The sequence below is a fragment of the Apis florea genome, unplaced genomic scaffold (genome assembly GCF_048593485.1).
Source record: "Apis florea isolate Af1SG1 unplaced genomic scaffold, ASM4859348v1 contig_3496_pilon, whole genome shotgun sequence".
In the NCBI taxonomy this organism is placed as follows: Eukaryota; Metazoa; Arthropoda; class Insecta; order Hymenoptera; family Apidae; genus Apis; species Apis florea.
In genome coordinates, this window is record NW_028256773.1 from 4,336,709 (window position 1) to 4,358,517 (window position 21,809).

At 30.2% G+C, this 21,809-nt stretch overlaps 1 protein-coding gene and 3 long non-coding RNA genes across 12 annotated transcripts in view; 2 read left to right on the top strand and 2 right to left on the bottom strand.

The window, feature by feature from the left end:
* Positions 1 to 21,809, top strand: part of LOC100863879 (uncharacterized) — a 71,231-nt gene that overhangs the window by 23,768 nt on the left and 25,654 nt on the right. The window lies entirely within an intron of this gene.
* LOC147656775 (uncharacterized) overlaps positions 1 to 21,809 on the bottom strand; it is a 30,786-nt gene that overhangs the window by 2,488 nt on the left and 6,489 nt on the right. The window contains exons 1-6 of one of the 9 annotated variants that reach the window (XR_015293859.1): positions 8,534 to 8,671; positions 5,117 to 5,224; positions 4,968 to 5,044; positions 4,189 to 4,307; positions 3,913 to 4,109; positions 2,532 to 3,115 (exon numbers count right to left, since the gene is read on the bottom strand). This is a non-coding gene — a long non-coding RNA (uncharacterized LOC147656775). Of the gene's footprint in view, positions 1 to 2,531; positions 3,116 to 3,912; positions 4,110 to 4,188; positions 4,308 to 4,967; positions 5,045 to 5,116; positions 5,225 to 6,575; positions 7,014 to 7,530; positions 7,614 to 8,533; positions 8,672 to 21,809 lie in introns of those variants that run through there. The other 8 variants (XR_015293862.1, XR_015293858.1, XR_015293860.1 and 5 more) reach the window with 8 other exon arrangements.
* LOC147656776 (uncharacterized) lies at positions 13,142 to 14,598 on the bottom strand. Its single transcript, XR_015293870.1, has 3 exons — positions 14,309 to 14,598; positions 13,455 to 13,633; positions 13,142 to 13,377 (listed from the first exon to the last, which is right to left on the bottom strand). It is a non-coding gene; the product is annotated as an uncharacterized LOC147656776 (long non-coding RNA).
* Positions 16,171 to 16,839, top strand: LOC147656777 (uncharacterized). Its single transcript, XR_015293875.1, has 2 exons — positions 16,171 to 16,345; positions 16,431 to 16,839. It is a non-coding gene; the product is annotated as an uncharacterized LOC147656777 (long non-coding RNA).

Sequence of the window (21,809 nt, forward strand, 5' to 3'; positions counted from 1 at the left end):
AATCGAAAGAAAATATAGTTTATTGATAGCCTGTGTATCTTCTGTTTTGAATTTTACTGACGATACTTTTAATTTTAGTAAGATTAAGAAATTATTTTTATGTTTTTTTCTTCATCGTATACAATAGGTTATGAGCGTTATAACATTATTTCTTATGAACTTTTCGATTGTAATAATGTTCGTGACGAATGAACAAGATCGTAATTCCAAGTTGGCTATCCTCCCAAGTGAAAAGGAATTGTATGACCCCGAAATCTACGGCCTTGAAAATCAACCTTGATATTTCAAGTTTTAAATTATATTTTACTTAATTTTATTTTTATTTTATGTGTCGTGTTATGCATCTTGTTTTCATATCTGAAGATCCATTAATGACAAAACTTTTTCTAATATTAAAAATATTTTCTATTATGATTATATGATTAACACAGATGATTTAAAAATGACATTTCTGTCATTTTAAGATTAATACAATTTTTCTGGACGATCACGTACAAATATAAAAAAAAAAAAAATGAAGAAAAAAAATTTACTGAACCATATGTATGCTCTCAAGGAATGTTCGCTCTGCATTTTTATTCCACATTAATTACTCTGTGCTCGTTACTCATTCGACTTTGCACCGATTCTAAAGTAAATTCATAATTACCATGCCATACAAGAATCTAATCATTCGACTGGTATGAAACTTTTCATTTATTTTCACCTCTTTAATTAATGGAAATACATTTCTCGTGAAACGACAAAAAAGAATAGAAAAGAACACGTTCGAATTTACGAACTTAATTTTAATTTTATCATCGATCGTGCATATTAATTAACGATCTCCTCGATTTTTCATTTTTCTTCAATTGCATCGCGATTATGCACATCGAATTTATGAACGTTTCCTTTTTTCGTCGAATATCGTAAAGTATTTTTGCTACAAAATCGTGGCGCAACAACGAAAGCGGTTTTGCAATATTCTCTCGTTTTTAATTGGACCAACTTAATGTTTCCTCTGTTATTTTTCAACGTAACGCGAAAAATATATGTAATAAATTTATAAAGTATATATTTCTCATTCTATGACAAATGACGCGTACAATTACATTATGAGTTTTTTTTTTTTTCAATATATTGATAGTAGAAAAGAGTTTTCCACGGTTTTCATACACCATGTTCGATATCGTATTTTCATTACGTTTTCCATACATTTTATAATTGTTTCGTATTAATAATAAGATCCATTGTCTGCTTCATATCTCAATACACGTTTTAGCAACGAATTCTATACTATTTTCGCTCAAAAATACGAAATAAAGTTTTTCGAATAAAGATGAATTTTCGAAATGTTCGATTTTTGAACTTTTTTTCATCGCTGGCTCAAGAATACGCTGTTTCTGAATCGCGAGAGATCAAGAAGAAAGGAATCGGTCAAAATCGAGGAATGGGTCAATCGGCGAAAAAATGCGATATAAAACCACATTTTTACGTTGTAGCTTTTTACGTTTATGACGCCAGCAGTTCCAATTTTAGCGGGCGTGCGAACGTGTACGCTCGCATCTGACTCACGGCGACATTCCACGCATCGCTTGTCGGATGAATTTCATTTTTGCTCCAGAAAAACGAACGAGACGGTTCCTGGAGATACATGCGATACGTCCACGACGCCTCTGTTAGAATCCCTCTCGTGGACAAAGAGAACTTGGAACTGCAAGATTCTTCTGCAAATAGACCTCGAAACGGGATTACTTTCCTTTCTTACCTATTTTCATCCATTAACCTTTTCTCTCCGATCGAATATTTATTTTAATTACATTTATCCCGACACATCAAATTCTTTAAATTAATTCTTTAAATAATCAATTTTCTTTATATCCATATTCATTCGTCACTAAATCATCAAATTGTTACATATTTATAAGAATTACTATTAATATACGAATTTCAAGAATTATTTTTATGCAATGAGGAAATAATCATTTATCAAAAGTTGCCTTCGTTCGCTGTCACGGGAGGAAGGAATTTTCGACTTTAAATCTCGTCACACCCTAGCGCATTAACTTTCGAGCGAAGATGTGTCGCGAGCGAGTAACTCGTATCGTGGATGGTTAGCAGGGCCTCTCTCCACCACTTCCTTGTACCTTTTTGGTGCCGAAAATACAGGCGCCGATACACGCGCGCAGACTTCTCCCCTCCTTCGCCATTTCGTTCAGCGTTTGAACGATTTTAACAGCTGACAGGCATTTCTCATCGAGGAAGTGTCGGGTCGTCGACCTTTACACGCGTTTTCTCTATACGATCTGTTCTGCCAAGTGAACTAGACCCGGCTGTACTGTTCCAGGTATCGTAAAGTCTCTTCCTCGAAGATTAAATCTACCCAACTTGGCTTCGATTTAGAGTTTTGTAGGACAGGTGAAAGGAGTCGCTGTTTCAATTCCCATTTCTATTTCTCTGCTGATTCTGTCTAATTATGTATGTAGATAACTAAAGTTAGGTTAGGTTGGTGGTATACGGTTATATACGAATTATAATTAATAATCATTGTATATGTGTTATGTTAATTTTGGTATTAGCCATCATTTAATTATTATACACTTATTATATTTTTTAAAAAAAAATTTTTTTAATTTTCTTTATCCTTACGCGAAAGAGAGCACAAGTTTTTATTCGAACATTCGCGTGAAAACGTGTGAATTCGTGAGGCTCGAAAAAGATCGCTGTAACGTAATATTTCTAAACTGTTCTGAAGGATACAAACAAGTGGAACGCAAGGTATGTGATGTGCGGTATTAAAAGATTAAGGTCAAACGTACGTTGCGTAGAGGGAGCAATGCAATTAACGGTATCGATCGGTCGAATTTAATCAGAAAGAATTTTACTTTACCGACTGCGTGTCACCAGCTGTGTAAATTAGGTATAATAACCTGGAAAGCGGACAAAAGCCTCCCATTTAGGGCTCGGGAAATCTGTCCGGTGGAACAGTTCCCCAATAAATTAAGCAGATGCAGAGGGTAACCTACCGCAACGTGGAATGCTAGGAAATAACTTGGACTTTGGCCAAACATCGTTACCAATTTTCTCGCCAACGTTTGTCTGGCGTTGGCTTAAAATAATAGGGTCCTTTAAAAACCTGTAACAACAATAAGACCAAGTTCAATGTATTCAGACTATGTTTAACTGACTGGGATAAATATTCGATATATATATATATATATTTATTGGAAAGTATAAAATTAAATAATTAAATAATAGTTTTATATCTCTTTTGACAAATCAAATTGACCTCTATTTTTTAAAGAATTTTAAATTTTCCCGCCATACGATTAATGTCAGTATTACTTTTTTTTTTTTTTTTTAGATTAATATTTATATTGTAATTATTATCGTCTCATTAATTTATCATAATTAATATTGAAAGAATTATCGATTATTGAAACTTTATTTCTAGATCATTCCAAAAAAATTCATTTATAGGTTAGGATTATATTTCCAAGTATTTTTTATCACGCTTTATTAATCCACCAACGATTATTCGAACGATGTATTCAATGTATAAATAATTCAGAGAGAATGAAACGAGAGAATAATTAATTATTTGTTCACTTACACTTTCAATTCAAAATTAATATTGAAAAACGTTATTTGCACGTCATCAACATTGATTAAACGAGTTAAACGACAACCGTTATGCAAATCGTCAATTGGGAAGGAAAAAGTGATTGCAAGCTTTGGAAGGAAGGGAACCTCTTAAATAGAGCCTCGGCTCTAGCAAGATACATCTATCACAGGAAGGAGGAAAGCGATTAATTTCATGCGGTAGGTGTATCTTGAAAGCAGTTCCGTAATCAGTTGATGGGAAAATTGCACCGGTGTCACGTCCTGAATCTGTAAAACTAGTAAAATTACGTGTACCAGAGAGTGACTCACCTCATTAGCATACCGCGTTATTACGCGTTACGTCATTGGCTGGAATAATCAAGGAGATCAACGAACGTCTTTTTTCTCCTTCCTCTCTTATCGTTGCCCTCCTTTTTCAAATTCGCCAACTTTAGTAATAAGGGATTGGATTGCTTCATTGGAAAAAAGCCATATAATTAAGAAGGGAAAAATACATATTCTTCATTCTACAAAAAGGAGAAAAATTAATTTGCGATATTGCGTTTCATTGTCTGGTAATTCCGATTAACGAGAAGGGAAACTGACGAAGCTTGAAAATTGAATTGTTTGTCGCGCCTGTATTGACACGGGGATCGAATGAAATCTTAATTAGTAACCTGTCGAGTTCTATTCGATTTTATTTCCTCCTCTATATTGACGTCTCTCTGTGAAATAAAATTATTATAATCGAGTTATTATTATTATTATTTTAATCAATGATACCAAAATGAAAAATTATCTACTTTATATCAACATTAATTAATTAACAGTGCATAAAATTTTATATATTTTATTTTTTAATTTTAAGACAATTTATCGTATTCTTTATACGGATTAAGAAATTTCGAGGATTATTTGAATGATGTTAATAAATTGAGTAACATATTCGTGTGTCCAGCTGGAGTAGGAATCGCTATTATCGGTAGAGATCGAATTAATTGAATTCAACACGCTTTCTGTTTATGTATCGGTATCGTACACCCCATTTAATTTCTTGATAATCATCATGTACGTTTTTATTAATTCCGCTGATAATATTAATAAATTATTTTTTCCCCTCCCTTTTACTTTCAATTTCCATGCAATATGGATCAAATGGAAATAATAATAATAATAATAATAATAATAATTGCTTTCGTTATTTTTTAATCGATATCTTACTATATGTTCTATAATTTCTTATATACTCTTCCTATACCATTATTTATATAAAGGAGAACGAGAATATGAATATAAATAATTTGATTTATCAGAAAATTGAACAGTTTCACAGATTTTTCAATGTATATATTTCAATATATATCATGAGAATAATGATACTTTACTGTAATTTTTATGCAAAATTCTTGGATCGAATCAATCATCACTTTCAATTTTTCCAATTTTTTTCCAGATTTTCAATCTGGAAAAGAAAAAAAAAAAAATTATTCGTCCACCATTTCAAAAAATTCTGAACAAAATTTTCTGAACGTACTCTTGGCTCCGTTTCAATTTGTTTTCGATATTGTGAGCTTTCAAAAATATCCTATCAATCCTGATGAATCCTTTCGATCCTTTCCTTGCTTAACTTTATCTAAACTTTCTAAAAAAAAATTACGAAAAGAATATTTTCAAACAATCTTTTTTTCTATCTCGTATATTATCCTTTAAAGTAAAACAACAAGTGATCTCACAATTGCAATTTCATATGACGAAATACATTGACACCGTTGATGATTATCATCATCATACGCGAATAATGCTCAAACCTGTGTAAAATGTGGGAAACTGGGATATTAAAATCTACTCATTTTAATTTTAATCTTGATTCATAGTCTTATTCATCGTATTTCAGCATGATGCAATTATGTGATCATTTCTCGGTGTACAATGTGTTTTCGTGCAATCTTAAATAATCACTGAATATTTTTCTTTTTTCCTTTTTGTTCAAATGAAACGTAACTCCTCCTGCTTAATTTCTATTGTTAATTCAGGCGGAAGTGATTACCGGTTGAAGTACAGTTACCGTCTAATTCGTGACTTATTCGCCGATAAACCTCTTCTCATAAAAAGACCACTTTGACTTTTTGCCTCATCTATCTCTTATATTCTTATCTTGTCATAAGGATATTATTGTATCGTTAGAGAATGAAATAGAATTATAAATTGAATAATTAAACAAAAGAAAAAAATAAGAAAAGAAAGAATATAAGAAATATTGGGAAAAATTGTTCGCAATAATCGGGAAAAAAACTTCGAATAATGTTATTTTTAAATAATCGTGTATTTTTTTTTTTTTTTTTTTTCTATTAATTCATAAGTATTATTGACGAAATTTCGTGATTATTCTCGTAACGACGGTTTCCATTACGATGTCGTATAAATGAGGGTTATTCAAATTTCACGAAGGCAACAAATATTTTTGGGGAGGGGGGGGGGGGGGCAAAATATTTCCAAAGGCGTCGCGTTTGTCGCGACCAGATGTGACTTCTCTATTTTAGAGGTTGCCCCTTAAACTCTTTAGTTTTCTTGCTAACCCCTCCTTAACTGAAAATAACTTGGAAACTCGAAGAGGAAGCTAAGGAAGAGGAGACGGAAAATTATTAGACCGCGTTAAGACAAGAATGTACTTTCGAAAACGGGGCAAGGAAAAAAATAATTATCCAAAATCTATGCAATTATTAATACATACATTGTTTAAAAATCACATTAAAAACTGGTAGCAGATAAAATTTTCAGAAAAGTTTCAAAATAAAAAGTAGAAAAAAATACAGAATATTTATATATAAATAGACTTTTAATATATAAAAAAATTTTTCGAAATTTTATTTCATAAATAAAAACAACGAAAATACTCCCCATTTCAAATCCCTATCATCATTCCTTATTTTCCTCCAAAACGAAATATCATTATTCGTAAATTACGAAATTTTTCAAAATAAAAATATTCTCACACATCGAATTCTTATCACCTCCCGATTTTTCTCCAAAGCGAAAAATCCTACAACAACAGGTATTATTATTGGCAAAGTGGAACCGGTTTTCGAGGCTTCATCCTCGCACAACGTAACCCGAACAACGATAATAATAGAATATCTCGAACGAATGCCCGGGGTACTGCTATTCTCCCGACGCTCTCTTCCTCGAGAAGACACGACCTTTCGGCTCGGTCCACGGATCGCAAGCAGCAACAACGCCAGCTGCACTTGCCACGGATTCCGATCATTTAGATTGGACCCAACCCCTTTGATCTTTTCATCGTTTCACGCGATCCGTGCGACTAATCTCGTTCCACCGGGTGGTGAAAGGCCACCCGGCTCGATGCGAAATGCCCGCAAAAAAATCGCCAATTTTTCTGCCGATCTAAATGGCTACGCGCACGCCACACCTACGCGCGTTTCGCCTTTCTCCACCACGTGACGAGGGATCATCGATGCAGCGCGATTCCGTTAGAGGGATGCGAGCGCCGCCTGTTGTGTGTCGATCCACCATCTTGTTATTCAGCTTTTGATAAAAATTCGAAAAGGTTGATGTTCTCGAGTACAGTGTTCAATCGTGGGAGAAGATATTTTTACGACGGTGTGATGAAATTGCGTTTGCCGAGAAATTCGTTTTGTCGAGTTATTTTTTCAATTAGGTAGGAAGTAAGAAATTTTCTTGATTTGGTTATGTTGTGTCGTATGCGCGATACGTGGATCGTAAAAATTTGTTGATTTTTAGTTAGAAGAATGCTGGCTAATTACTTGCCAGCTGGTAGTTACAATTATCTGTGGAATGAAGGTTTTTATTTAAAAGAAATGTGTATGTTTATCGCGGGGAAAATAAGTAATACGATAAATTTTTTATAACAGTGTTTACTATACGCGGGTAAAAGTGAAAGGAATAAATATTGTAAGAAATTTTATTTACCCGATTAGATCGATGTTTTAGTTACGATCCTGTTAAACGCGGTCGATTCGATCCACTTGTCTGAACTTCTCTAAGCGAATTCCTATTATTTGAACGAGATATTATAGATATCATAGTGGGGAGAATATAAACATTTGTTATAGTTCTATATTCCGTGTAAATTTAACACGAACTATCATTGAAATTCTCTTATATTATTTACAATTTTCTTTCGTTCGAACGAATATTAAGAAAAATATATATATATATCTCGAAATTTTTTTTTGAAAAATTTAATTTGTCGTAATTTTCACGTAACAATTTCTCTTTTATTAAAACACGAAAAAAAAGAAAACAAAAAAAATTTCATCTAGCCTAATGAAACGGAAAATTTACATGATAATTTTTCTATTCTTGTTCGTATTAATGTCACGGCAGGGGAGAAAAGAGTTTAAAGAGAACATAATTAAACAAAAGATAGTAAACATCGTAATGAAATACCATGGGTGTGTCCCCATTTACTTTGCAATATCGTGCACGCGAATTATACAATTATACAATGTTGATGGAATACGGTATTATTACTTTATATTTTTAAAATAAAATGTTATACATATATTCATTAAAAAAAAAAAAATTCTATATATTCTATAAATTCGAGCTAATAAATCTCTAATCGCAATAGAAAAACATTTAAAATAGATAAGAAATTTTTTACATCTCTGAAAATTTTAATCGAAAGATTTTTTCTTTGAGATTTATTATAATATTTTACAAAAAAAAAAATAAAAGAATAAATTTTATTCAAATGTAGTAGTAAACATTATTCAAATGTTTACTTACAATGAAAAACAATGCAAGCTCGTGAAAATTTAAATATATGATCACTATTCATTTCGAAGAAATAATTTCAAAAAGTTTCCCGACGATATGTAAGTAGTAGCAACCTGTTGAAGGCAACGAAATCCAATTTACGGTCGAAATTGAATTGGTCGTGTCTCGATGATAAGTGGATTGTATTTACCGAATTGTTGTCCGTTGCAATGTGTGCACGTTTTGAAGTATATATTTGCCGGTCAATTTCTGTTGTATTATCGTAGAAACAGTCTGCGCCGATCAAGATAATGATCTGTTACGTGCTTTCCACGATACCGATACGTTCTACTGTTCGATCTTTAATGGGTTTCGCTTCACTGAGAACAAGTACCGATGACTCATCGTTGTAATTTGAAGAATTACGATTGTAAATGTCGATTAACGATCGTGGACTTCTTCTCTCCTTTATAGATCCATGAAAATTAGAATTTACTTTAAACTTTTTTTTCTCTTTTTTTTTTATTATACATGTATATTAGTATTTAAAGATATTATTCTTTGATTTTCTAAAATTGATCTTGAGTAAATCTTTAATATATTTTTCTGTATAAATAATTATTACGATGAGAATAAATAAATATACATAAATTTAAATTACTCGATTTAGAATAAACTTTCATTCAATCTTAGGTTAGGTTACGTTGACATGAGGTTTGCACAAGAAATTTAAGGATTAAATTTTATAAAGAATAATAGAATAAAAGTAGAATGATAATAGGATAAAGTTGGATTGAAGCAATATAAGTGAAAGATTTTCTTTTTTAAAGTGTAAAAGAACGAACGACAGAGGATAACAGTGACATTCTAACCTCATCTCGATGATGAACATTAGAATGATAAAGGAAAAGGTAGGTCTGACGAGTGAGTCGAATGATTTAATACTTTCTTGTGCTAATTTATGAATATATTGAACGACAGCTCGATGAAAAGTTTCAAATTAGATCGACAAAACTGCAATTCATCTGCCTCGTATTTTCTGGCCTGCCGTGTTTCCAGTCAATTTAACGGCCGTAATGTTGTCTGCAATTTTCTTTCTTTCTTTTTCTCCTTTTTTTTTTCTTTTCTTTTTTTTCTCTTCCTCTTTCTCTTCATGTATCGGCAAAGAATTTAAAAACGGCGGTGCATTCATGGACGAGTGAGTAAGCTTGTCCGAGTTTAGATGCCTTTCTCCATATATACTGTCCAGTTTCCTATTTGCAGACGTAACGTTAAAAGATCCTTGTGCATATTACCTGTTTTATGCGACGAGACGACACACTTGATAAATCCATTACTATTTAACGGTTGATTATTATTTTAAAAAGGATTCCATTAGAACAGTAGTTCTCAATCTTTAAATTAATTTAAAAAGACAGATAAAAGTTAGGTTAGGATCCAATATTGAACATTAAATTTTAATTTCCAGTGCAATTCGCTATCAAATAGAAAAATGATGTCATTGGTATATTTATATATTTCTTTTATAAATTTTTCCGATTTTTTTTTTTATTTTACTTTTCATAAATTTTTTATCGTAAATATCCACACAATAGACGTTATAGTATCGTAAAGCTGTTTGTATTATCTCTACACGTCTTCTCTTTCTCTTTTACATAGAGATACACGAAGAACAGTTAACTAGATATCCAAGTTATCTTAAAACGGATATGAAAAAAAGCAATTTAGTGTTTATCCATTTAACAAGATAATTTCGCGTAAATTTTATAGTGGCTTAAACGTATACTTTTATATTCGAGTGGTGGATTACTGTTATTCATAATGCTTAAATTAACGGTTGTTAAAGATAGTTATATCAACTATGTTCGATTATTTGTTGATTTAAGGTAAACTTGCTTTATTAGAAGGAAGGATTTTTAAGATTATCGTTTTAAAGCCAAAGTATTAATCCTAATTGTATACGTAATAAGAATAAAATTCATTATGGAAGATCTGGTAAAAAGAGAATCATTTTTGTTAAAAATCCAGAAGAAGCTTTCAACGATCAAGAATCGTTCAAACTGAGTTGAAAAAATAAACGCACGAAGAGGGATCGAAAATATGATCGATGAATGGAAAGCGATTCGAAGCGAAGTCGAAACTTAGCCGAAGCGTCAAAATGTGACGTAATATCCGGACGACTTCTCGCGAGGTGGAAACACAAACTCGAAGGGAATCAACGAAGTGTGCAGACACGTCGATCTCTCCTCCCTCTCCTCTTTCTCCTTCTCCCTCTCTTCCTCCAACGTTCCTCCTTCGTTTTCCGTTACTTATGCGCGTCGTCTAGTTTTGCCCTCCCGGTACATTGCCACATCGCATTCTCCGAGTGTGAATCATTCGAGAGAACCTGACGTATAGATACCGCGAAAACGGCTGGTCACTTCTTCTCCATTTCCACTCGTGAACTCGCGTGCTCCTCGAACGGAGGAAAAAGACGTTTGCTTTCCCTTCGCGAAAGCATCTTTTTATTTTTTTTTCTGTTTTTTTTTTTTTTTTTTTTTTTACAATTCCAACGACCCGGGGAGAGAAACTTTCTTCGCGACGTGTTAATAACCGTTCGTCCAAGAAGAATCGATGATTAAAGCGCGTGTAATTATCATATTAATTATTATTATAATTATCGTGAGGATCGATACTTGTAATCGGTTTCTTTTTGTTTATTATTAGCTATTCAATGATCAATAAATTATGCTCCTTTTCGGTTAATTATATTTTTTTATTGTTGTCAATTGTAATCCTATCTTTTTTTTTTTTTTATGAATGGAGAAATGGATATCCTGTGGATAAAATTATTTTTATAACGATAAAATATCATTGTAAATGAAATTATGAAAGTTGTGGAGAGATGGAGGAGGTGTACATAGCAAGCAATATATTTGGGACGATCTATTAATTTTATTTATTTATATTTTCCTTTTACAAATTATAGTCGAAAAGTAGATACAAATTTATAATTTATTTGTATTTAAACTTACAAATTTTTTTTTTATTATTCATATTTTATTTATTGTAAAATAATGGAATGGAGATAATGGAATAATAACGGTTCCTTCGTTAAGTTTCATGGAATCTTATATAATCACATCTTCTCTTCTTTCTTCATCACTTTCTCTGATTTTGCTTTATTAAGCACATACTTGTTGCCTGAATATATTATCTCGGATCTGCTATTTATTAAAATTCTTAAAAATTTTATTCAAACGCATAATGCGTTTTTAACGAATTTCACAGCAGTCTCTGAAATCTTATTAAACGGCTCTTTGAAAATTTTGATATTAGCGGAATTCCTAACGGATCGTTGTCTTATTTTTGATAGTAAATTATGCGAAACGTTAAAAAAAAAAAACGAAAGTAATTTCCTAACCGGTACTTATGATTCATCACGCTTACAATGAGTCGTAAAAAGAGTGTGAAATTTCAAGCTGTCCTTGTATCAACCTTTTGTTCCTCGTCCTTGATCTTTTTACTTGGCAGACATTAACAGCTTTCGTTCGATTCTTGTAAAGGATAAATTTATCGCAAATAAAATTTCAAAGTGATTTCTCTTGTATTTAAAATTTTTGTTTTTGTCCAATAATAAAATTAATAATTCCATACATTCATAAAATTCTATTGTATAATTTATTTTTCTCTCTAATTTTTACTTAATATTTATATTTTTTAAAATAATAATCGAATGTAAAGCAATATTGTTTCACTGTCAAATTAAATCAGATAAATCATTGTTGTTATATAATTCGTGTAATAACGTAAAAATGCAACATAGCATAACAATCGATATGAAAAGAATGGCTAGGAATTCGACATGTGTTAATCAGGATGACTCATTGTTAGATCAAAGCTTTATTACCAATATAACACGAATTAAAATTAAAAGTCCATAGCTAATGTTATAAATCATGTTCCGATTTTGAGGAATTAAAAAAGTAAGGAATAACCGTAATTGTTTAATTAAAAATAATTTACATGATAGAAAAAAAATATTAATTCTTTAAATATTAAAAGGTTTCCACGATAGCAATGACGATAAAAATAAAATTTCTTCATAAATAAAAATTTATTTACTTGGCTTCGATCTCGAAGCGAATACTTCAATTATAAAAATAACAGCGATTATTCTTCCATTTATAAAATCACGTAAAACATTACACTGATTAAAACCGATTACTATCATCCATGATATAAATGAATGTAAATACCATCTCGGTGCAAAAAGGGAAAGGCTAGCCAATTTAAATTTCATACACACGAAAACCTATCCAAATAGCGCCATCTATATTGCAGACCGCAATTTCGAATCGTGTTCGAGTCCCCTAACCTCTTTTAATGTAATTGTCCGATAGACGCTTACTCGTTAGCGCCCTTTGTTTGTAGATCTAACAGACGATAAAGACTCGCATTTTAATCTGACTGAGTAATCACATTTGATTATCGAACTTTAAAACGAGAATTTGATTCATTACTATAAAGTTGGAAAGCTTCCTTTCAAATATATTTAACGAACTGAAAATTATAATAGTGTGAATCAAAAATGGTATTTCATATTTATAAAAATTATAATTAATATGAATACTTTTGTGATATGAAAATATATTTCGATAGAGAATGAAATAAGAATTTAATTTATTACGAAAGCGAGTAAAAGATATTTTTGAAAATTGAAACACGATTTAAATTATTTAAATTTTGATTTATATTATATTCGGAATTTTCATTCCATCTATTTTAAACGTTAGAATATTTTAAAGTATTCTATAAAATCATAATTTTTATTATTAGATAAACAATAAGATATTTATTATAAAATTCTTTACAAACAGTATCAACGAAATCCATTAAATTATCACTTCTTTCGGGAGATTATAAAAATGCATAAAATTTTAACATTTTGCATCGTTCGTTTTTTCTTCCTTCACAAACTCTGTATCAAGGACCAGAAACCGGTATCAGTTTTATTCTCATTGTCAGACGCAAGAGATAAGCTCTTCTCTCGTCCTCCTTCGTGCTTTCCTCCTACTGTAATGTTTTATTCTTATTCGCATACCCTTTCACGATTGTTAATCGCAGGATGAATTGTACTAAGCAATACTCACCACGTATATCAAAGTCGTGATAAATACAATGTTTAATAATCGGATTAATTAACATGATTCATTTGTATAGTAAATTAAATTATTATAGTTTAATATTACATACTCTTTATGTCACAAATGAATTTTCTGTACAACTTGTCCTATTTAAGCCTCTCATCTTTTCTCCCCATATTAAGAGACTGAAAAAAGTGTCTGAAATTATTTATAAGGAATTTTCATTAAATATTTATAAGGACTTATATTCATTTAATCAGAAACAATTTTCAAATCAATAACTTTCTTTCTTATAGTAGTAAATTATCCTTAATAAAGTTTATATTTAAAATATGCTTTTTTTCTGAATTTTGTACGAACAGAACAATTACAGATACTTTGTAATCTTATATCCTGTTAATCTGACCGTAAGAACATTGGAAATGGCGATCGCAAAATTTTACAGAGCTTATCGTACTGGATGACGTGTCCCGTGCTCATATATGGCTCTCCATACATATGTAAATAAACGCGGAATAAACGGAACGTTATAATAACAATGAGCAATGGCTAGAATGGAGGGGGTAAAAATACAGGATCCAGTAAATGTGTATAGTGAAAGATGAAGGGGGGCAGTGTGACGCATGGTTTACGACATGAGGGAACACCATTATTTCCCCTAACGCGTCGAGAATGTCGAACGCTAATCTACTGGCAGCGGATGGACGAAAGTTGCCTGAATATTGCTTGTATCAATATGCATGAGGCACACTGGCCACCCGAGCTACGTGACTTCTTTGGTTTCGGTCATCTTCTGTCCTACAAGTCGACTTTTCGACATTGAAACAATTTGTGTCTTTTAAATTTGCAAATTTATTTACCAAGTAGATAATCTATTTTATAAATTCCTTTTCTGAATTGCAACGCGAGATATTTCATGAAAATATAATAAAAGCAATATATTCAGAAACACTAAAGAATATCTATTAATTTTAATGTGCGTATGTCTTTCCTTATGTCGAACAAATGAAAATTCGATTTAAATCCGACTCGATTTAAATTGTTACATGATGTTCTTCCACTTTTTGTTGTTAAAAAGTTCGAAGATCCAACAATTTCACGTATCCTGGCACACTATGTACCAGATCGGTATCTTCACGAACGCGACAGCAGACGGCAAGTATGTTGGTTAGAGAAGTAAGGGGGTTTCCGAGCGATGACCGAGACTTGGGGTGGGGGTTGCGAAAGGACCAATCAAGCTGAGAGAGCCTGACGAGGGTGGCGTGAGTCATCGGTAACGGTCTGGTGGCGACATCCGGTGGTCGGCAGTCTGCCAGTCGGTCGCGAAACGCCACGCCCGCCGTTTGAAATCTGCGAGGATCTTTTTCTCGTTTGTGTACTTCGATATACGGGCCCTCGTATGATCGTTTTGCGAACGCGAGGGAAACCGGGCCGAGTTTGCGCAAGCAAATAAACAGCAGTTACGAGAACAATTTTTCCAGCTGACCGGGAGCCGGCTTCTTCGTCGGCTAGTGTTCTGTGACGGCTATCTGCTTGGACCACGTTTTCCAGTGCCGGTATATAACATAAAGTGAGTTTATAATCGTATCGATTTTGCTGTTTCGATATTGTTCACAATATGAAATTTTGGTGTCTGTGGCTCGAAAAATCTAGTGTTAATCGGAACAGAATATATAGCAAGCCTGTGCTTAGCAACTCCATCAATTTTTTTTTTTTTACCAATTCAAAGAGATTCTCTTCTGAAATCTTTCGAATGGGAGAGCGGAATGAATTCAGTTATTTTAGTTTATTGTTTTTACGTGTATTTATGACAGATATTTCATGTAAACAATTGATAATGACATGGAAAAGGGTCACATGTGATTATACGTCATGTTGCCGATCAAACCGGTAAATTTATTCTATATCATGCTCTATCACCAACTATTAAAAATATATTAGAAACTGTACAAATATTAAATATTTAAGTAACTTTTCAGTTAATTTTTCTTTAGATTTGCTTATATGTATACGATTCGAATATATTACGATATATTTATTCTGATGTGATATGAGCGTTTTAAAGTGTAATTTTTTTTTTTTGCAATATCAAGTATCATATAAATAAAAAAAAATGTTTGAGTTATGAGACAAAAATATTTTAAATTTTTGAGTCTATTTATATTGAATTTAAATTAAATCTAACTAACTTTTAATCTAAACTAAATTAATTTTTTTCTTTTGAAGTTGATATTAATTCTTGCTTTTTTATTGCATTTTTTACTATAATTATTTTAATTATTTCTATATTTTATTATGATGTACAAAAAATAATAATTAAAATAAAAATAAAAAAAGTGACATAAAAGACCGTTAAATGAATGTCCTTGTGCTTATTATTTAAATTATATGTATATACAATATATACATGAATATATTTATGAATAACTAAGTAAACATATTCAATTTTTCAAAAGTATTTGATTATTTTTAAAAAAATAAGATTTTATTTTTTATATAAATTTTATTTATTATTATTTCTTTTTTCATGATGCAAAAAAATATATAATTTGATATATTTTTGATATAATAGTAATATTTAAGTATTAAAAATTATTTATATATCTTTAAATTTTAAACTATTTCTATTTTATTATTTTTCATAGATGCATCGTAAATTTTTTTTTATATATTTCAAATTAATATTCTCGCTGTTATTACGATTTCAAATTTATGATGCTAGATGGAGACACTAGTTCCTTTTCAATATAAGTACTGTAATCTAACCTTATAAATTATCGTGTTGCGGGGAATACGAAACGAAAGAAGAAACGTGCACTTTTACCATATCAAAATTTAAAAAGATGAATGGCATTCGTTTCATGAAGTATTTGCAAAATTCAGAAATTAACTTATTCGTGACATGAGTATAATGTATAATACAGGAAGTAAAATTGAAACTCTCGAAGGTGGCCGCGAATTTTCCCTGGTCGATAACTCTAGGTATATAGACCACAAAGCGATAATAGACGCCGTGCTTAATTGCATTTTATTCTATCGTAAAATACTACTACGATACCAGTAATACTGAAGACAGAAATGAAAGCAGAGTAAATGCGGTAAGCCGCAGGTTTCTGTAATGTAATACCACCGTATATCGGGACAGAAGTCGAAAGAAAAAAAAGATAACCGCTGCTCTACACCGCACCATGCCGTTTGAAAAAACCGATTAAGAAGACTTTCTTGAAAAATAGTAAATTTCCCTGGGATATTGGAATATTCTATGTAAAAAAAAAACATGACGTTATAAATCGTGACTTATCGTTATGTTACATTTTCTAGTAAAAAATATAACGAAACTGTTTCTGAAGAGGTTAAAAAGATAAAAATAAATTTATCTATTTCTGAGTTATTTTTAGGTTATTTTTTTGTGCTACTGGAATTTCTTATTCGTTGAGAATTATTAAGGATGTATTGTATTTTAAGAATAAAGAGAAATAGTAACAATATTGTAAGAATAGTTATAAAATAGCATTTGAATTTAATATTTTCATATTTTTTTATATGAAAAAGTTGTTTATTTGTTATTGAATTTTAATGAAAAGCTTGCTTGCTCTTTTGATAAAAGAAACATTTCAACGAACGAAATAAAAAGCGTACATCTTCGATGGTGGTTTCTATATACCGCAAATCCGCCGCTACGTGCATACATTTTCATAAAAATGCGGAGATCCGCTTTCTTTCCTGTTAGCCGCGGGCGGAACGCGATACGGCATTGTGTGTTACACTCTCATGTTAATTCTGGCAATAAAGATGAGTGTTAAAACGTGGTCTCGTTTCCTCTCGTTTCGTAAATGCGTGGATTCTTCTCGATATAACTTTGACTTCTTTAGGTATAGGTTCGATCGATTTGTCATTGATTCACATTTAAAAATGCTAAAAAAAATTTTTATAAATTTTGAAATTTATAATTTCTTAAAATTAATAGATATATTTTAAGTATTTCAAGAGATTTAATGATTTAAATGGAATATCTTATATTAAGTAAACCTAATATGAAATCGTACAAATCGATGATTTTGTAAAATCATCAAATTATATTTTAACAAAAAATGTTGTGGTGTTTTATTTTAGATCAATCAAGTGATTTATAAAAAATATAATTCGATGTGATGACAACCAATTTGTTCATATTTTTTAATGTGTCATCTCATTGCTTTTCTCGCTATTTCATAGTTGACAGTAACCATCTAAAATACATCATAGAATACATCATACAATATAGGCATCATTTCAATGATGACTTTAACGTGCAAAAATTTCACGTACTTTTCATTTATATATGAATTATTGTCTACGTGATTTACAATTACTTTATTTCAATAATTCGTTCAGTTCTAAAAAAAGTGTTATAATAAATTATTATATATTTATATAATGTTTTTTTTAAAATGTGATTAATAAAAATTATATACTCGGATTAATGGATACAACTCTTAAAATTAAAATTAATTGTGATAATTATAATGTTTCTATTATATGAATATATATTTATAATAACTAAAAATAAGAATAATTAAAAATTTCTTACAAAATTGCATTAAATGAATTCAAAGCAAAATTCAGAATACAGGATATAGAAAGTATAAAATCTTTGATAAAATTTTGATGTTACGACAATTTGAAGGTTAACTTCAACACTATCAGAAAGAAGTATAATGCGGTCATTCAGATGTGAGAAAAATGTGTACTGGTATAAGACGTCAATTTATTTGACGAATAAAAATATTTGTTATGGCAAAATAGATATTTTTTAAAATATTTTATTAAAAAGAAATTATTACTTAGAAAATGTGCTACAAAATGCTTGATATAACTTGATCATAATAATAATTTTAGCATATGTTAACCTTTAAACGATTATTATCATACCTGTTGATTATATCATATGTAATGTTAAATATGTGATTCATTTTACAATTGTTGAGCTTTTTTAAAATCATTTAATTGTGTAAAATCTTTGAAAACTTCAACAACTTTCTTAAATGATAAATTTCTATTATTGTTCTAAAGAATGAATTTCTATTTATCACAGTATATCAAATAGCTTAGAATTAATTGTTTGATTAATTGTTATAAGGACTTCATTATATTATAAAGATCATCATCATTGATTTGTCATAAGGAATAAAATAACTTTTTCATAACTTGATGTCACTAATTCCTTTATTAACAGAAATAATCTTGATGAAGTGACTCATTCTAAGATTTTAGCAATTTATAATAATATCTTCTTCTTCAAGAATGTATACAAGTGTATGAACTTGTCAATAAAGATAATAACATATCATGCTCTGTCTGGTGCAATGGATAATTCAAATATTAGTAAAACATTTGGTTGGGTGTGGCTGTTTTTCAGTCTTGACTCAAAGTCAAGATTTGTATTTTTAAACTGGTGAGATATAATTGATTTAATTTCAGAACTTTATCTTCAACTAAGGAGATTGCAACATGTACTAATTCTTAATATTATTGACAAAGCTTTTGTTATCTGTAATTGGAAAATTGTGAGATTAACTAATAAAGCTACTTAAACGTATTGAATTCATATCTGAATGATATATGTACACCTATATTTTTGTTTTATTACAAAGAATCTCTGGAATAAAATACTTTCATTATTAATATCCTGAAAAGGGTAAATAAGAAAAGGAAACCTCTTGGTATCAAAAAATTCTTAACTATTAAAATCACAAAGTGTAAATTATAAATTCAAACTCTATATCAATTAATCATCAACTATTAAATGAACAGAATCAAAAATGACAAAAATATTTACACTTTCACAAACCTTTCAATGAGAATCTTCACTGTCACTCGAATACGACATGTAGTAAAATTTTAATAGAAAAATCGCGAGAAAGGCTAGGGATACTGGCGATCAGGGCCGATGAGCATTGGTTCAACGATCGTTCCGCGAGCGAATCTTGATTTATGCGCGCGCCACCTACATAATTCATATTCCTTAGATACAGTAACATTTCAAAGGCGGCTAAGTCTCACAGTAGGAAGTTTGCGATCGAATTGGCCCGCTTTCTTCTTATCTCTTAACGAATATATACTTGATACGAATGAGTCATTGTGATCGTCGATACTTGGATGTTGCAATGGATGAGAGATCGTTTATCTTCTTTAATCGTGCTGTTCTTTTTTTTTTCTTTTCATGTGATTCGATTATAATCTACTGCTACTTTAATCAATTGAATTTTTTCTTCGATTGAAATTTTGTTGTTTTATTGATTAATTAATTAATAAAAAATTTTTAAATTTCACCAATTATGAAATTTTTGCCCGTCCAAGGATTTTGTTTCATTAGATAAAATTTTACTTCGTTAACATTGGTTGAGATTTTATTTTATTAAACTGGTCAAAGCTTCTTTGACAATTGGCCAATATTTTCTTTTGTTAACTGTTCCTTTGTTTCGATAATTGGTTCTTATTATCCATATCTAATTATCAATTCTTTGTATGTTACTTTCATTTTGTTCTAATTATAAATGTGATGTTATTATATATATATATATCTAAATGAAATAAATCTTTAAAAATAATAAATATTTCGATAACGAAATATTTCATCAATTAATAAAGAGAAGAAATATATTTTATAAATATATCATAGAAATGTGAAGATTTGCATTTTTCTTATAATTTGTTGTAATTAAATATTGAAAGTTAGCTTGTAGAATGTGCTGAAGATAAATATCAAAAGGTAGAAAAGGAAAAATCTTTCAATTAGAGAATTATTGCAGCAAAGAGAATACGATCTGATCTAAGTATCGCATGTTTCTCTGCATTATTTGAAAGCCAGATTATTATGATGATGAGTTATACATTACACTCATCGTTTATATTCATCATTTAAAAATAACAAGATAAAGTCACGAAAACATCCATCTTTCGTTCGCTGATTGTCTTTCACAAAAGTAAAGTTAACTTCTTAAAACCAATTAAAAACAAATTGCCGTAATAAATTATATCTTGGACTTTCATCTTTTGTTGTTAAATGTTGAAACTTTTCTCTTCATTAAATAATAAAACTTTTATATTAAAATGCAAATATTGAAAATAGACAATATATGCATTTTAGCAATCAAAAAAATTCCTTTTTTTTTTTTTTTTTTTTTTATTTAGTCTTCTATCACGTTTGCAAAAAAAATCTACGCAATTTCATGCAACAATTATACAACGATAAACAAATTTTAAAATTGTTACTAGTTTCGCTTTATGTACGAAAGTAACTCGTGCAAACGAAAAACTGAAATATCGATCGAGTCGATGTCCATTTCGCCCCATAGAATTCGTGCAATCATATCCGTCTTTTAGGGAACCCAATCAATAATAGTTTGTTCAACTCACGAATTTCCATGGACACGGCGTAAACACGGCCCACAGTGTTTTAGATATTTAGATATATCCTTTTGATTTCACTTTTTAATTCACTTTTAAAAATGAAAAAAGTTTATCCTAACGAAAATGTATTTTTATGCAATTATGAAAAAATAAAAATTTGCAAATTATCTGAGTAAAAGGAGATCGTGTCTTAAAGAAGGATTGAGAGACACTGATACAGTGTGTATACAAGGTGTCCTCTAAGAAATATTTCACAAATTAGATCTAAAAACAGTGAGCAGGAAAAAATGTTGTTTGGAATATGGCTCAATTGACGTTATTATTAAATTTTCTTGTAAAAAAATTATGAATTCATTTCTTAAATTTTTCTTGTTTCATTAACAAATCAAACCCCTTATAATTATTCGTAATATCGAAGAATTTATTATCGATTATTGTAAATTTCGTTAATAATAATAATAGTCGAATTTTTTCAGAAAACTCTGACCGATTTCTTTTCTTTTCTAATTTTTGTCAGACTTTCTAGAAACATGAGTTTTTATATCACAAGAAATATATATATATACAAATATGGAATAAAGGAGACAGGTATTAACACAACTGTCTATTGTCCGTTGTTGCATTACCGTGCCACATGTAATCCAATATTTCCGTGTAATTTAAACTCTTCTCGTGCGTGTGCAGTACATTGCACGATGAAGAGGTAATTTCTCACCATGATGTTAGCACATTCTCTAATTGCAGAAAATTTCATTGGCGTTTAACACCCTCGCTCAAAATTGACATTTATCATATTTCTTCAAAAATTAAATCATTACCTATTATTGGATAATTTAAGCGATAAGGAAAGTTCACGATATAAATATTTAATCGAAACAAATATAAATAAATTCAACTCAACATTTTGAAATATTCCAAAAAATAATAAAATTTTATCATTCTCGCCTTTCTTTGTCTAAACACGAAAAA